The following is a 7,580-nucleotide window of genomic DNA, read 5'->3' on the forward strand; positions in this document are numbered from 1 at the left end:
GTCTTAACATACTCATACACCTCTAGAATCGCCTCTCTGACTTCCAAAGTCACTTAAGTAGTCATCAATTCTCCGATCGCATCATCACTCAATCATGACCTCTCTGAACCATCAACACCCGAAGCAGATCCTCTCAAAGCCATCATATTGAAAATAAACCGAGAACACGTCAGAAAATCACATTGTACGATAACACACCACTACTCAACTACTCACTCCTTGGAACTTAGTAAAAAAGTCAACGGTCAAGGTCAATAGTCAAAAACCAACTCAGCGGGGCACCACGTCATGGCCAAGCATCTGTCACGTCGTGGCAGTCTCACGAAAAAATAGTCGCCAGAAACCCCTTTCACCACAAAGTGGTGAGCATGTCGCAACGTCGTGGGAACTGTTCCTATACAGCTTAATGGATTAATTACTTAATCCCTTAATCCATTAAGCCACTAACATATATCTTCCATAAGGCTTCCTTACACCCAAATATCTCATAAAAATGCTTGCTTTATGGACATGCATGTCCAATCCATGTCTTGAAGTCTAGTTATGCCATAATGGAGAAAACGAGGTCAAAACCTCAATATGGGACCAAAACTCTATAAAAATCCAGATCTGAAACATGAAACCACAAAGGAACCTTAAGGATCCAGAAAGTTGCCAACTTTATGGAATCCATCCACTCAAACCACCTTAAACATGATGAAAAGTGCATAAAAGCTTATATCTAAAAGGATATCACATAAAGGTAGAAACTTAAGGACTTATAAAAGTCCAAAATGTATGCAAGGAGGTCAGGAGGAGGTTTGCTTGCTGGATAAGAATACATTCTTCTTCTTCTTTTCTTCTTCAATACAATTAAAAACCACCAAAAAGCCTTAAGATGTCAAATGCGAGGTGATGGAGGCTAGGCTTGCTTTAGGTCGAATGTGAGGTGATGGAGGTTGAGGGTGAGAAAACCACAACCATCACATCCCTTAAATGGAGTTTAAAACACGAAAAATTTAGCTTTTGCATGTTGGCCACTGCCACGTCGTGGCGTCCAAAATGATGTGCGTTCTCAACAGATGAGGCCAACTCGGCGAGTCGGCCAAGTGGACTCGGCGAGTCGCCCCTAAAAATTAGGGTTTTCTTTTGTTTCTTGGCCTTCAAAACTTTGGGTGTTACACTTTTATCTTTCTTATATTTTTTCGTTAGTAGGTATTGTTTGGTAAGTGATATGGAGCCCAGTGCTAAATGGCAATATAAAATTCATGTAATACACTAAATCCGAATTGTCTAGACTCTGTGTTCAATGTGTTGGTAGGCACAAAGGATTCAAAAGGACTATACTTAGATTGACAAATGAAAGGACTAGAGAATATGGACATAGATAGTTTCATTTGGACTGACAATACGACGCTCGGGTAAATTGAGCAATGAGATAAACATGGGAGCCTGCGAGATACACTAAAAGTTAATTATCTAGAACTGTGGCTCAAAATTTCCTTGATGTATGGACTCATGTCCTTAATTACGGTATTGATAGGGCAATCGGGGGGTTCTAATAAAATAGGTATGTGGGAAATTATTTTCTTGCTTTCTATCTGTCAATCATATGTTGCTTCCTTTGCGTGATTGGAACATATCCGACCTGGAATGCAACATATGCAACTCTATCTCTATGCATATCCATATTTATGAAATTCTTTCTATCTATTAGCCATATGCTGTCCCCTCGGCGTGATTGGAAGATCTGACCTGGGACACTGCATATGCACTCTACTACCTCTTTAACCCCTATCTATTTTAGTCATATATTGTTCCCTATGTGTGATTGGAAGACATCCGACCTGGGATACAACATAACGCTCATCAAACATCTCAATCAAAGTGGTCTTAACATACTCATACACCTCTAGAATCGCCTCTCTGACTTCCAAAGTCACTTAAGTAGTCATCAATTCTCCGATCGCATCATCACTCAATCATGACCTCTCTGAACCATCAACACCCGAAGCAGATCCTCTCAAAGCCATCATATTGAAAATAAACCGAGAACACGTCAGAAAATCACATTGTACGAAAACACACCACTACTCAACTACTCACTCCTTGGAACTTAGTAAAAAAGTCAACGGTCAAGGTCAATAGTCAAAAACCAACTCAGCGGGGCACCACGTCATGGCCAAGCATCTGTCACGTCGTGGCAGTCTCACGAAAAAATAGTCGCCAGAAACCCCTTTCACCACAAAGTGGTGAGCATGTCGCAACGTCGTGGGAACTGTTCCTATACAGCTTAATGGATTAATTACTTAATCCCTTAATCCATTAAGCCACTAACATATATCTTCCATAAGGCTTCCTTACACCCAAATATCTCATAAAAATGCTTGCTTTATGGACATGCATGTCCAATCCATGTCTTGAAGTCTAATTATGCCATAATGGAGAAAACGAGGTCAAAACCTCAATATGGGACCAAAACTCTATAAAAATCCAGATCTGAAACATGAAACCACAAAGGAACCTTAAGGATCCAGAAAGTTGCCAACTTTATGGAATCCATCCACTCAAACCACCTTAAACATGATGAAAAGTGCATAAAAGCTTATATCTAAAAGGATATCACATAAAGGTAGAAACTTAAGGACTTATAAAAGTCCAAAATGTATGCAAGGAGGTCAGGAGGAGGTTTGCTTGCTGGATAAGAATACATTCTTCTTCTTCTTTTCTTCTTCAATACAACTAAAAACCACCAAAAAGCCTTAAGATGTCAAATGCGAGGTGATGGAGGCTAGGCTTGCTTTAGGTAGAATGTGAGGTGATGGAGGTTGAGGGTGAGAAAACCACAACCATCACATCCCTTAAATGGAGTTTAAAACACGAAAAATTTAGCTTTTGCATGTTGGCCACTGCCACGTCGTGGCGTCCAAAATGATGTGCGTTCTCAACAGATGAGGCCAACTCGGCGAGTCGGCCAAGTGGACTCGGCGAGTCGCCCCTAAAAATTAGGGTTTTCTTTTGTTTCTTGGCCTTCAAAACTTTGGGTGTTACACTTTTATCTTTCTTATATTTTTTCGTTAGTAGGTATTGTTTGGTAAGTGATATGGAGCCCAGTGCTAAATGGCAATATAAAATTCATGTAATACACTAAATCCGAATTGTCTAGACTCTATGTTCAATGTGTTGGTAGGCACAAAGGATTCAAAAGGACTATACTTAGATTGACAAATGAAAGGACTAGAGAATATGGACATAGATAGTTTCATTTGGACTGACAATACGACGCTCGGGTAAATTGAGCAATGAGATAAACATGGGAGCCTGCGAGATACACTAAAAGTTAATTATCTAGAACTGTGGCTCAAAATTTCCTTGATGTATGGACTCATGTCCTTAATTACGGTATTGATAGGGCAATCGGGGGGTTCTAATAAAATAGGTATGTGGGAAATTATTTTCTTGCTTTCTATCTGTCAATCATATGTTGCTTCCTTTGCGTGATTGGAACATATCCGACCTGGAATGCAACATATGCAACTCTATCTCTATGCATATCCATATTTATGAAATTCTTTCTATCTATTAGCCATATGCTGTCCCCTCGGCGTGATTGGAAGATCTGACCTGGGACACTGCATATGCACTCTACTACCTCTTTAACCCCTATCTATTTTAGTCATATATTGTTCCCTATGTGTGATTGGAAGACATCCGACCTGGGATACAACATAACGCTCATCAAACATCTCAATCAAAGTGGTCTTAACATACTCATACACCTCTAGAATCGCCTCTCTGACTTCCAAAGTCACTTAAGTAGTCATCAATTCTCCGATCGCATCATCACTCAATCATGACCTCTCTGAACCATCAACACCCGAAGCAGATCCTCTCAAAGCCATCATATTGAAAATAAACCGAGAACACGTCAGAAAATCACATTGTACGATAACACACCACTACTCAACTACTCACTCCTTGGAACTTAGTAAAAAAGTCAACGGTCAAGGTCAATAGTCAAAAACCAACTCAGCGGGGCACCACGTCATGGCCAAGCATCTGTCACGTCGTGGCAGTCTCACGAAAAAATAGTCGCCAGAAACCCCTTTCACCACAAAGTGGTGAGCATGTCGCAACGTCGTGGGAACTGTTCCTATACAGCTTAATGGATTAAATACTTAATCCCTTAATCCATTAATCCACTAACATATATCTTCCATAAGGCTTCCTTACACCCAAATATCTCATAAAAATGCTTGCTTTATGGACATGCATGTCCAATCCATGTCTTGAAGTCTAGTTATGCCATAATGGAGAAAACGAGGTCAAAACCTCAATATGGGACCAAAACTCTATAAAAATCCAGATCTGAAACATGAAACCACAAAGGAACCTTAAGGATCCAGAAAGTTGCCAACTTTATGGAATCCATCCACTCAAACCACCTTAAACATGATGAAAAGTGCATAAAAGCTTATATCTAAAAGGATATCACATAAAGGTAGAAACTTAAGGACTTATAAAAGTCCAAAATGTATGCAAGGAGGTCAGGAGGAGGTTTGCTTGCTGGATAAGAATACATTCTTCTTCTTCTTTTCTTCTTCAATACAACTAAAAACCACCAAAAAGCCTTAAGATGTCAAATGCGAGGTGATGGAGGCTAGGCTTGCTTTAGGTAGAATGTGAGGTGATGGAGGTTGAGGGTGAGAAAACCACAACCATCACATCCCTTAAATGGAGTTTAAAACACGAAAAATTTAGCTTTTGCATGTTGGCCACTGCCACGTCGTGGCGTCCAAAATGATGTGCGTTCTCAACAGATGAGGCCAACTCGGCGAGTCGGCCAAGTGGACTCGGCGAGTCGCCCCTAAAAATTAGGGTTTTCTTTTGTTTCTTGGCCTTCAAAACTTTGGGTGTTACACTTTTATCTTTCTTATATTTTTTCGTTAGTAGGTATTGTTTGGTAAGTGATATGGAGCCCAGTGCTAAATGGAAATATAAAATTCATGTAATACACTAAATCCGAATTGTCTAGACTCTGTGTTCAATGTGTTGGTAGGCACAAAGGATTCAAAAGGACTATACTTAGATTGACAAATGAAAGGACTAGAGAATATGGACATAGATAGTTTCATTTGGACTGACAATACGACGCTCGGGTAAATTGAGCAATGAGATAAACATGGGAGCCTGCGAGATACACTAAAAGTTAATTATCTAGAACTGTGGCTCAAAATTTCCTTGATGTATGGACTCATGTCCTTAATTACGGTATTGATAGGGCAATCGGGGGGTTCTAATAAAATAGGTATGTGGGAAATTATTTTCTTGCTTTCTATCTGTCAATCATATGTTGCTTCCTTTGCGTGATTGGAACATATCCGACCTGGAATGCAACATATGCAACTCTATCTCTATGCATATCCATATTTATGAAATTCTTTCTATCTATTAGCCATATGCTGTCCCCTCGGCGTGATTGGAAGATCTGACCTGGGACACTGCATATGCACTCTACTACCTCTTTAACCCCTATCTATTTTAGTCATATATTGTTCCCTATGTGTGATTGGAAGACATCCGACCTGGGATACAACATAACGCTCATCAAACATCTCAATCAAAGTGGTCTTAACATACTCATACACCTCTAGAATCGCCTCTCTGACTTCCAAAGTCACTTAAGTAGTCATCAATTCTCCGATCGCATCATCACTCAATCATGACCTCTCTGAACCATCAACACCCGAAGCAGATCCTCTCAAAGCCATCATATTGAAAATAAACCGAGAACACGTCAGAAAATCACATTGTACGAAAACACACCACTACTCAACTACTCACTCCTTGGAACTTAGTAAAAAAGTCAACGGTCAAGGTCAATAGTCAAAAACCAACTCAGCGGGGCACCACGTCATGGCCAAGCATCTGTCACGTCGTGGCAGTCTCACGAAAAAATAGTCGCCAGAAACCCCTTTCACCACAAAGTGGTGAGCATGTCGCAACGTCGTGGGAACTGTTCCTATACAGCTTAATGGATTAATTACTTAATCCCTTAATCCATTAAGCCACTAACATATATCTTCCATAAGGCTTCCTTACACCCAAATATCTCATAAAAATGCTTGCTTTATGGACATGCATGTCCAATCCATATCTTGAAGTCTAGTTATGCCATAATGGAGAAAACGAGGTCAAAACATCAATATGGGACCAAAACTCTATAAAAATCCAGATCTGAAACATGAAACCACAAAGGAACCTTAAGGATCCAGAAAGTTGCCAACTTTATGGAATCCATCCACTCAAACCACCTTAAACATGATGAAAAGTGCATAAAAGCTTATATCTAAAAGGATATCACATAAAGGAAGAAACTTAAGGACTTATAAAAGTCCAAAATGTATGCAAGGAGGTCAGGAGGAGGTTTGCTTGCTGGATAAGAATACATTCTTCTTCTTCTTTTCTTCTTCAATACAACTAAAAACCACCAAAAAGCCTTAAGATGTCAAATGCGAGGTGATGGAGGCTAGGCTTGCTTTAGGTCGAATGTGAGGTGATGGAGGTTGAGGGTGAGAAAACCACAACCATCACATCCCTTAAATGGAGTTTAAAACACGAAAAATTTAGCTTTTGCATGTTGGCCACTGCCACGTCGTGGCGTCCAAAATGATGTGCGTTCTCAACAGATGAGGCCAACTCGGCGAGTCGGCCAAGTGGACTCGGCGAGTCGCCCCTAAAAATTAGGGTTTTCTTTTGTTTCTTGGCCTTCAAAACTTTGGGTGTTACACTTTTATCTTTCTTATATTTTTTCGTTAGTAGGTATTGTTTGGTAAGTGATATGGAGCCCAGTGCTAAATGGCAATATAAAATTCATGTAATACACTAAATCCGAATTGTCTAGACTCTGTGTTCAATGTGTTGGTAGGCACAAAGGATTCAAAAGGACTATACTTAGATTAACAAATGAAAGGACTAGAGAATATGGACATAGATAGTTTCATTTGGACTGACAATACGACGCTCGGGTAAATTGAGCAATGAGATAAACATGGGAGCCTGCGAGATACACTAAAAGTTAATTATCTAGAACTGTGGCTCAAAATTTCCTTGATGTATGGACTCATGTCCTTAATTACGGTATTGATAGGGCAATCGGGGGGTTCTAATAAAATAGGTATGTGGGAAATTATTTTCTTGCTTTCTATCTGTCAATCATATGTTGCTTCCTTTGCGTGATTGGAACATATCCGACCTGGAATGCAACATATGCAACTCTATCTCTATGCATATCCATATTTATGAAATTCTTTCTATCTATTAGCCATATGTTGTCCCCTCGGCGTGATTGGAAGATCTGACCTGGGACACTGCATATGCACTCTACTACCTCTTTAACCCCTATCTATTTTAGTCATATATTGTTCCCTATGTGTGATTGGAAGACATCCGACCTGGGATACAACATAACGCTCATCAAACATCTCAATCAAAGTGGTCTTAACATACTCATACACCTCTAGAATCGCCTCTCTGACTTCCAAAGTCACTTAAGTAGTCATCAATTCTCCGATCGCATCATCACTCAATCATGACCTCTC

This window comes from Lactuca saligna, chromosome 1, assembly GCF_052625555.1.
Source record: "Lactuca saligna cultivar CGN05327 chromosome 1, ASM5262555v1, whole genome shotgun sequence".
In the NCBI taxonomy this organism is placed as follows: domain Eukaryota; kingdom Viridiplantae; phylum Streptophyta; class Magnoliopsida; order Asterales; family Asteraceae; genus Lactuca; species Lactuca saligna.